The sequence below is a fragment of the Balaenoptera ricei genome, chromosome X, assembly GCF_028023285.1.
Source record: "Balaenoptera ricei isolate mBalRic1 chromosome X, mBalRic1.hap2, whole genome shotgun sequence".
NCBI lineage: Eukaryota > Metazoa > Chordata > Mammalia > Artiodactyla > Balaenopteridae > Balaenoptera > Balaenoptera ricei.
Window position 1 is genome coordinate 71,757,214 of NC_082660.1, and position 11,053 is coordinate 71,768,266.

Below are 11,053 nucleotides of genomic sequence, written 5' to 3' on the forward strand. Positions count from 1 at the left end.
AATTTGGGATGATTCGTTGTCTAATCAGGTATTCCACAGATGCAGGTACATCAAGTTGATTGTGGAGCTTTAATCCGCTGTTTCTGAGGCTGCTGGGAGAAATTTCCTTTGTTTTCTTTGTTCGCACAGCTCCAGGGGTTCAGCTTTGGATTTGGACTCGCCCCTGCGTGTAGGTCCCCTGAGGGCGTCTGTTCTTTGCTCAGACAGGACGGGGTTAAAGTAGCAGCTGATTCGAGAGCTGTGGCTCAATGAGGCTGGGGGGAGGGAGGGGTATGGGGTGCAGGGCGAGCCTGCGGTGACAGAGGCCAGCGTGACGTTGCTCCCGCCTGAGGCATGCCATGTGTTTTCCCGAGGAAGTTGTCCCTGTATCACGGGACCCTGGCAGTGGCGGGCTGCACAGTCTCCCGGGAGGGGAGGAGTGGAGAGTGACCTGTGCTTGCACACAGGCTTCTTGGTGTTGGCAGCAGCAGCCTTAGCGTCTCATGCTCGTCTCTGGGGTCCTTGCTGATAGCCGCGGCTCACGCCCATCTCTGGAGCTCCTTTTAGCAGCACTCTTAATGCCCCTTCTCCTCGCGCACCAGGAAAGAAAGAGGGTAGAAAAAGTCTCTTCACTCTTTGGCAGGTCCAGACCTTTTCCCGGACTCCCTCCCGCTAGCTGTGGTGCACTAACCCCTTCAGGCTGTGTTCACGCTGCCAACCCCAGTCCTCTCCCTGGGATCCGACCGAAGCCCGAGCCTCAGCTCCCAGCCCCCGCCCACCCCAGCGGGTGAGCAGACAAACCTCTTGGGCTGGTGAGTGCAGGCCGGCACCACTCCTCTGTGCGGGGATCTCTCCGCTTTGCCCTCCGCACCCCTGTTGGTGCGCTCTCCTCCGTGGCTCCAAAGCTTCCCCGCTTGGCCACCGGCAGTCTCCGCCTGCGAAGGGGCTTCCTAGTGTGTGGTAACCTTTCCTCCTTCACAGCTCCCTCCCACTGGTGCAGGTCCCGTCCCTATTCTTTTGTCTCTGTTTTTTCTTTTTTCTTTTGCCCTACCCAGGTACGTGGGGAGTTTCTTGCCTTTTGGGAGGTCTGAGGTCTTCTGCCAGCTTTCAGTGGGTGTTCTATAGGAGCAGTTCCACGTGTAGATGTATTTCTGATGTATCTGTGGGAAAGAAGGTGATCTCCGCGTCTTACTCTTCCAGCCTCTTCCAAACTCTCTGGTTGTATCTTAGTTAGAGGTAACTATGGAGCTCACAACTGCCTTTTTGTGTGTTAATCTTTTACCCTGAAACTTTGCTGAATTAATATAAGCTCTAGTTGCTTCTTTGTGGATTCCTTGAGATTTTCTATATATAAGATCATGTTATCTGCGAATAATAATAGTTTTGCTTCATCTTTTCCAAATTGGATGTCTTTTATTTCTTTTTCTTATCTAATTTTTATGGATGGAACTTCCAGTAAAGTGTTGAATAGCAGTGGAGAAAGCAGACATCTTTGTCTTGTTTCTGATCTTAGGGAGAAAGGTTTCAGTTTCTACCAATTTAGAATGATGTGAGCAATGTGTTGTTGTTGTTGTTTTTAATAAATTCCCTTTATCATGTTGGAGAATTTCCCTTCTAGTCCTAGTTTTCTGAGCGGTTTTTTTTTATCATAAAATGGTATTGGATTTTGTCAAATGCTTTTTTTGCATCAATTGAGATGATTATGTGTTTTTGTAATTTCCTTCTATGAATGTGGTGTATTGCAATAATTGATTTTCTTATGTTGAACCACTCACATTCATAGGATAAGTCTCGCTTGTGGTGTATAATCATTTTAATATGCTGTTGCATTCAGTTTACAAGTAATTTTGTGAATATCTTTACACCTATATTCATAAAAGATATTGGTCTGTAATTGTCCTTTCTTGTGATGTCTTTATCTGGCTTTGGTTTGAGGGTATGCTGGCTTCATAGAATGAGTTGGAAAGCATTCCATTGTTTTCTATTTTTCAGAGGAGTTTGAGAAAGATTGGTGTTAATGCTTTTTCAAAAGTTTGGCAGAAATTACCATTAAAATTTTCTGGTCCAGGACTTTTCTTTGTTTGGAAAATTTTGATGACAGATTTAATCTCTTTACTTTATATAGTTCTCTCCAGATTTTCAATTTCTTCTTTAGTCAGTTTTGGTAGTTTGCATGTTTCTCAGATTTTTGCCCATTTCATTTAGGTTATCTAATTTGTTGTTCTACAGTAATTAATAGCATTCTCTTATAATTCTTTCAACTTCTCTAAAATTAATAGTAATGTCTCCATCTTCTTTCCTTATTTTAATATTTTGAGGTTTCTCTCTTTTTTCTTTGTCAGTCTAGCTACAGTTTTATAAATTTTGTTGATCTTTTCAAAGAACCGAACTTTGGTTCTGTTGATGCGCTCTTGTTTTTCTATTCTTCCTATCTGGTCTATCCTAGAGAATAGTCCATATACTCTCGAGAAGAAGGTGTACTCTGCTGCCGTTGGGTGGAGTCCTTTATATGCTTAGGTTATATTGTTATTCAAGTCCCCTTTTTCTTTATTGACCTTCTATATTTCTAATTGATACCACCTTATCTGAAATAAGATATAAAAAATTTGCTCTTATACAGCTTTTTCCAAACACCCCTATATGTTGTTTTTATCACAAATTGCATCTTTATTATGTAACCAATAACACAGATTTTTTATTCATTATCTTTTAATTCACATAGGAAATAAACAGAGGAATTACAAACAAAAATAAAATAATACTGGCTTTTATATTTATCTGTGTAGTTATCAATGCTGTGATTCTTTACTTCTTTGTATGGCTTTGAATTATTGTCTAGTGTCCTTTCATTTTATCATGAATGAACCCCTTTAGCATTACTTGTATGGTCGGTCTACTGGTAACAAAATCCCTCAGCATTTGTTTATCTGGTAAAGGTGGTTTTACTTTTTTACGATTTTCTGGCTTCTTTTTAAATTTTTTTAAAATTGAGATGTAGTTGATGTACAATACTATATACGTTACAGGAGTACAATATAGTGATTCACTATTTTAAAGCCATTTATAGCTATTATAAAATATTGGCTATATTTCCTGTGTTGTAAAATATATCCTTGTATAGTATTTATTTTATACATAATTGTTTTACCACTTAATCCCCTACTCCAAAATTTCCCCTCCCCCCTCCCCCTCCCCACTGGTAACCACTAATTTGTTCTCTATTTCTAAGTCTGCTTCTGTTTTGTTATATTCACTAGTTTGTTTCTTTTCTAATATTCCACATATAAGTGATATTATACAGTATTTGTATTTCTCTGACTTATTTCACTTAGCACAATACCCTCCAAGTCCATCCATGTTGTTGCAAATGGAAAAATTTCATTCTTTTTATGGCTGAGTAATATTCCATTGTATCAATATATATATACCACATCTTCTTTAACCATTCCTCTGTTGATGAACACTTAGGTTGTTTCCATATCTTGGCAATCGTAAATAATTTTGCTATGAACATTGGGGTGTGTGTATCTTTTTGAATTCTTTTTTTTTTTTGTCGTATGTATACCCAGAAGTGGAATTGCTGAGTCATATGTTAGTTTTATTTTTAGTTTTTGGAGGAACCTCCATACTGTTTTCCATAGTGGTAGCACCAATTAACAATTAACAGTGTATGAGAGTCCCCTTTTCTCCACATCCTCACCAACATTTGTTATTTGTGGTCTTTTTGATGACAGCCATTTTGACAGGTGTGAGGTGATATCTCACTGTGGTTTTAATTTGCATTTCTCTGATGATTCACAATGATGAACATCTTTTCATGTGCTTGTTGTTGATCTGTATGGTTTATTTGGACAAAGGACTATTCAGGTCTTCTGCCCATTTTTTGATTGGGTCTTTTTTTTTTTTTTGATGTTGAGTCGTATGAGCTGTTTATATATTTTGGATATTAACCCATTATTGGTCATATCATTAACAAATATTTTCTCCCATTTGATAGGTTTTCTTTTCATTTTGTCTATGGCTTCCTTAACTGTGCAAAAGATTTTAAGTTTAGTTAGGTCCCATTTGTTTATTTTTATTTTCATTTCTTTTGCTTTAGGAGACAGATCCAAAAAAATATTGCTACAATTTATGTCAAAGTGTGTTCTGCATATGTTTTCTTCTAGGAGTTTTATGGTTTCTGGTCTAACATTTATGCCTTTAATCCATAAATTTGTATGTGGTATGACAAAATGTTCTAATCTCATTCTTTTACATGTAGCTGTCCAGTTTTCCCAGCACCACTTATTGAAGAGTCTGTCTTTTCTCCATTGTATAACCTGCCTCTTTTGTCATAGATCAATTGACTATAAGTGTATGGGCTTATTTTGGGCTCTCTATTCTGTTCCATTTATCCATGTGTCTGTTTTTGTGCCAGTACCATACTGTTTTGATTACTGGAGCTTTGCATTTTTAGTCTGAAGTCAGGGAGTATGATTCCTCCAGCTCTGTTCTTCTTTCTCAAAATTGTTTTGGCTATTTGGGGTCTTTGTGTTTCCATACAAACTTTAGAATTATTTGTTCTAGTTCTGTGAAAATTGCTCTTCTTATTTTGATAGGGGTTGCATTGAATCTGTAGATTGCCTTGTGTAGTATGGGAGAATTAACAATATTAATTCTTCCAGTCCATGAACACAGTATAACTTTCCATCTGTTTGCCCTTGGCATTGTTTGCCTTTCTAAATTACCTAGTATACATGGGTACTTTTGAATGCTGTAATTCCCCAAAGAAACTCATTCCTCAGGCATTCCTCTGAAGCTTTAGGCAATGTATTCTATGTCTTAATTATAATTTTACCAAAACAAAACAAAAAAAGTCACCTGGGGAGTTTGTTAACAATACAAATTCTTATTCCCTCCTTATTTCCATTTGGGAGGATTTGGAATGGAGTCCAGTGACCTCCTTTTTTTTCTTTTCTTTTTTTAAACAGCCCCAGTACAGTATGTAGGCCTTTGTTAAATATACTGAGAAACATTTAAAAAATAATACTGAAAGTAAATTGAAAATTACATTAAAAGTCTATTTCATGACTATAAATTGACAGCTACTAGTGATTTAAAAGAAAAGTTTGATGATAGATATTTAACAGTTTTTCTTTTTACACAGCTTTATAAAATGTTCACAATGTAATAGAGTGATTTTAATGCATGATGGAAATAGAAAGACTCACATGTTAGTGATTACAAATTAGTCTAGGTAGCAATTAACTTTAATGAAACAGTTCTATTGTCATAATTAAAAGTAACTGATGTATGTGGAAGTATATGTAGATCCACCTTGGTAAAAATCTTTTGTGTCATTGCTGCCAATTCATTCCATCTTCAGGAATTTCAGAATCTCTTTGTTCTCCTTTGCCTTGTGAAACATTTCAATATCCTAAAAAAAATTAAAATTAACTTATAATATCAATGTTGATATTTCCCAATTATGAAGTCACTAAACTCAAGTGTCTAGGTGAGTTTGTTAATTATCTTGCCTGGGCCTTTGCAAACCGCTGCCAGTTAAGTTAGATAAAAAATTCTCCTCAGAGTAGCAGTCATTTCATACTATAATGTATGATGAAAAATAACACATAAGTATCCCAAAACAAGCAACATGACAAAATTTCCTTTTATGATGTTTTCGTAATAAAATACAAACTGCCTTGTCTCCAGGAACATAATTAAGTTATTCCACAAAGGGATAAACCTGCCCTTCATACCCCATAAATGTATTATTTCCCCATGTATATGACCTTAAAATATGAAGTCACAATAAAATAAACATGGACGTTTATTCTTACTCCACAATATTCTTGGACATTGAATATCTGAGGTGGTAGAGTCTTAGGGGTGGAAACCTTCATCCTCATTTCTTGAAGCACTTTCAAACTGACAGAAATGTCTATTAATTCATACTTTATTTTGTAAGTATTTAAAATTCTGGTAACTTCTTCCTGTCTCTACTTCACTTAGATAGACAAAGATATAGAAAGATATTAATCAACTGATCTGAATGTTTTATGTTTTATTTTTATTTTCCCTGTCCATTATTCTATGGATGAGGAACAGCTTTTAATGGTATAATATTTTTTGAGGAGCAAAAGTTAGGTAATTTTCTTGTTTATATATATATATATATATACATATATATATATATATATATATAGAGAGAGAGAGAGAGAGAGAGAGAGAGAGATACACACAGTATGTATGTAATATATAAATATGTTTAATATGTATATGAAGAATTACAGTAAGATGTCAGTGGGGCTGAAAAATCTCTAATGGGTTATAAATATTTAACAGATTGTTTTCATTCTGTGCATGAAGTGGTATGAACATTCTGCTAACAGTTGAAGCAGGCTTTTGAATTCATCACTGCATTAATTTATGTTAATATCAGTGGTAACTCTGTGTAGAAAATGGACACGATACCAGGTTTTTAAATTTGAGGGAAACTTAATACATGTTCTAAAACAATAATCAGGCTGGTGATCAAAATGATGGAGTAAGAGGATGTGGCACTCACTTCCCTCTGACAAACACATCCAAAATACATCTATTTACATGTGGAACAATCCTCACTGAAAACTAACTGGAAACTGGCAGAAATCTTGTACAACCAAGGTTATAAGAAAGATACATCCCTAATTGTGTAGGAAGAGAAGAAAAGTGATCAGGTTAAGACCTGTGCCCCTGGGACGGGACTCAGTGTAAAAGGAAGATTGCACAAGCAGAAACACACCCTGGGGAGTGAGCAGGTCAAGCTACAGACTGGGCTTCCTGATCCTGGGGTCCTATGTGGAAGAGACAAGCACCCTTGGCTGGTTAAAGGACCGCTGGGACAGATAGAAAAGCAGGAGAAGCCAGGAATCCATTGTGAGGAGTGCTCACTTGTGCTGGCTTGCCCTTGAGGCAAGGTGGAGAAAGGTCTGCTTTAGTGGCTGCCAGGTTTCCCACAGCTGTCTCACCACACACCCCGCCCTGAGCACAGCAAATGTTCTAGTCCCACTCTCTCCATGCTACAGTGTGGTACTGGATCTGGGGAGGCCAGGACCAGGGGAAAGACTCAACCTTGGGACTCAGAGGTGACCCGGTCCCAGGACAGAGCCCAGGTAGGGCCGTGGTGGTCATTATTGCTTACTAAATTGGTGCCCCAGAAGCAGCCCAAATTTTTGATGGCAACCACTTGGCCACAGCTCACCCCCCACCCCATGCATACAGAGAAACCACATAATGTCTTACTCCCCTGTGGAGCAGTGCCACATCATATAGAGAGTGGTGGAGGCTGGTGACAGTGATCATCTGTGAGAGACAAAGGGGTCTTGCCCCTGAGGCAGGGCAGTGAGAGGTCTGCTCTAGTGGCTGCTGGGTTTCCAGCAACCACTTCACCATATACCCCAGCCCAGTGAGCCCCAGCCTGAGCTGAGCAAACACTTTGGCCCTGCTCAGACCGCATCAATGTGGCACTGGAAATGGGACAATCACGATCAGGGAAAAGACATGACCATGGGCTGCGTCTGAGTTGAGCCATAGACACTTACACAGGGAGCGCATCAGATCTCTGTATGTGCAAAGAGCACATTTGTTTCAGCACTCCCTTCCTCTGGTGCAAAAGTCCCCATGCGGGGAGAGGGAAAAACACACACTAAGGGAACAAAGCCAGTCTAAGGCTGAGCCTCAGGGCTTCTTCTCCAGCAACCTGGGATCAGACTTTTCACCTGACAGGGCTGTTGTGGGCAATGAACAGAGAGAAAGTCCCATCTCACACTCGGTGCTGACTTTAGCAACTCCATCTCCAGCCCCACTCACTAACAAGGTGATCACTGTCAACAAATCCTGAGAAAAGACTTGAATGTCATCCATATCAAATCCAGCCCTCCCATGAAAGGCATTGGGCACAAGCAATCTACATAGGGCTGTTCTCACATAAGAACATCCCTTCAAGAACACAATATGTAACTGTTTCACCTAAATTTATAGAGGCAGAGAAGTTAAGCAAAATAAAAAGGCAGAGGAACTACTCTCAATTGAAAACAAGATAAAACACTGAAAAAATAAATAATGAAAGAGAAATAAACAATTTACCAGATTCAAAATTCAAAATATTGGTAATAAAAATGTTAAATCAATTAGGAAAAACGATTGATCTAAACACTGAATATTTAAACAAGGAACTATAAAATATAAAAAAGACCCAATTAAAAATAATTCAATAGCTGATATAAAAAACACTGGAAGGAATGAATAGCAGACTAAGTGATATGAAAGAATGCAAAAGTGATCTGGAAGATAGAATAATGGAAATCCCCCAATCAGAGCAATAGAAAGAAAAACTAATTTAAAAAATTGTAGGCAATTGAAGAGATTTCTGAGATGACATTAAGCACTCCAATATTCACCGTATAGGGGTTCCAGAAGCAGAAGAGAGAGAGAAGAGTATCAAAAAAGTATTTGAAGAAATTATGGCTGAAAACTTCCTAAACCTGAAGAAGGAAACAAATATCCAGGTACAAGAAGCACAGAGGGTCCCAAAAAAGATGAAGCAAAAGAATCCCACACCAAAATATATTATAATTAAAATGGTAAAAAATAAAAAGAGAATTCTAAAGGCAGCAAGAGAAAAACAAATAGTCAGTTATAAGGGAACCCCATAAAGCTACCAGCTGATTTTTTAGCAGAAACTTTGCAGGCCAGAGGGAGTGGCATGATATATTTAAAGTGCTGAAAGGGAAAAACCTGCAACCTAGGATGCTGTACCCAGCAAGATTATCACTTAGAATAAAAGGAGAGATAAAGAACTTCCCAGACAAGCAAAGACTAAAATAATTCATCAATACTAAACCTACCCTAAAAGAAATGTTAAAGGATCTTGTCTAAATGAAAAGAAGTAAGAATCTATAGGAAAGGGAAAATCCCACTAAGAAAGAAAAATATATAGTAAGGATTGAAGAGCACTTAAATAAGCCAGTACACAGATTAAAAGACAAGAAAATTATAAAAACAATTATAACTACAATGAACTGTTAAGGGATAAGCATGAAGATGTAAAATAAGGCATCAAAAAGACAAAATGTGGTGGAAGGGAGTAAAAAACTATAGATCGTTTAAAATGTGTTTGAACTTGAATGACTACCAGTTTAAAACAAGTAGATACAATTTTGAATCAACATATATGGATCCCATGGTGACCACAAATCAAAAACCTACAATAGATACACAAAAAACAAAAAGAAAGGAACACAGGAATACTACTAAAGAAAATCATCAAACCACAAGGGAAGAAATGAACAGAGAAGAAATACAAAAACAACCAGAAAACAAATAATAAAATGGTAATAAGTACATACCTATCAATAATTACTCTAAATTTCAATGGACTAAATGCTCTGATCTAAAGACAAAGGGTGGTTGATTGGATCAAATAACAAGACCCTTCAATATGCTACCTACAAGAGGCTCATTTCAGGGCTAAAAGATACAAACACAGACAAAGTGAGAGTTTGAAAAATGATATTTCATGCAAATGGAAATGACAATAAAGCAGGGTAACAATACTCATATCAGACAAAATAGACTTTAAAACAAAGGCTATAATAAAAAACAAAGAAGGGCATTATAAAATAATAAACAGATCAATACAGAAAGAAGATATTACACTGGTTAAACATATGCATCCAATACAGGAGCAACTAAATATACAAAGCAAATACTAAAAGACATAAAGGGAGAAATAGACAATAATACAATAATAGTAGGGGACTTTAACACTCCACTTACACCAATGGACAAATAATCCAGACAGAAAATAAATATGGCAACAGTGGTCTTAAATGACAGAATAGATATCTACAGGACATTCCATCCAAAAACAGCAGAATATATATTTTTTCAAGTGCATATGGAACATTCTCCAGGATAGATCACATGCTAGGCCACAAAACAAATCTCAACACATTTAAGAGGATAGAAATTATATCAAGCATTTTTGGACTACAATGGTATAAAACAAGAAATCAACTACAAAAAGAAAAATGTGAAAAGAAAAAACGTGTGGAGACTATAAAATATGCTACTAGAAAACCAATGGGTCAATGATGAAATCAAAGAGGAAATCAGAAAATACCTCAAGGCGAGTGAAAATGGAAACACAACACTCCAAAATCTATGGGTTTCAGCAAAAGCTGAAGAGGGAAGTTTACAGCTATACAGGCCTTCCACAAAACAAGAAAAATTTCAAATGAACAAACTGAACTACCACCTAAAAATTAGAATAATAAGAAGAAATAAAGCCCAAATTCAGCAGAAGAAAGAAAGTAATAAAGGTCAGAGAGGAAATAAATAAAATCGAAACAAAAAGACAACAGAAAAGATCAATGAAACCAAGTGCTGCTTTTTTTTTTTTTAAAGATAAACGAAATTGATATACCTTTAGGCTGGCTCAACAAGAAGAAAAGGGGGAGGGTTGAAATAAACAAAATAAATGACAGAGGACAAATAACAACTGATACCACAAAGATATAAAAAATTAATAAAAGAATACTATGAACAATTATATGCCAACAAATGGACAACTTCAAAGAAATGGACAAATTTCTAGAAACATACAACCCAACAAGACTGAATCAAGAAGAAAGAGACAATTTGAAAAGACTAATCACTAGTAGTGAAATTGAATTTGTAATAAAAAAAAAAAAAAAACCCTCCCATCACCAAAGTCCAAGGCTGGATGGCCTCACAGTGGAATTCTACCAAACATATAAAGAAGAACTAATACCTATCTTTCTCAAACTATACCAAAATATTAAAGAAGACTGAACACTCCCAAATTCATTCTATGAGGCCACCATTATTCTGATACCAAAACGAGATAAAGACACTACAAAAAAAGAAAATTACAGGCCAAAATCTTTGACGAATATAGATGTCAAAATCCCCAACAAAATATTAGCAGACTGATTCCAACAATATATAAAAAGATCATACAACATGATCAAGTTGGATTCTTTCCAGCATGACAAGGATGGTTCAACATTCGCAAATCAATCAATGT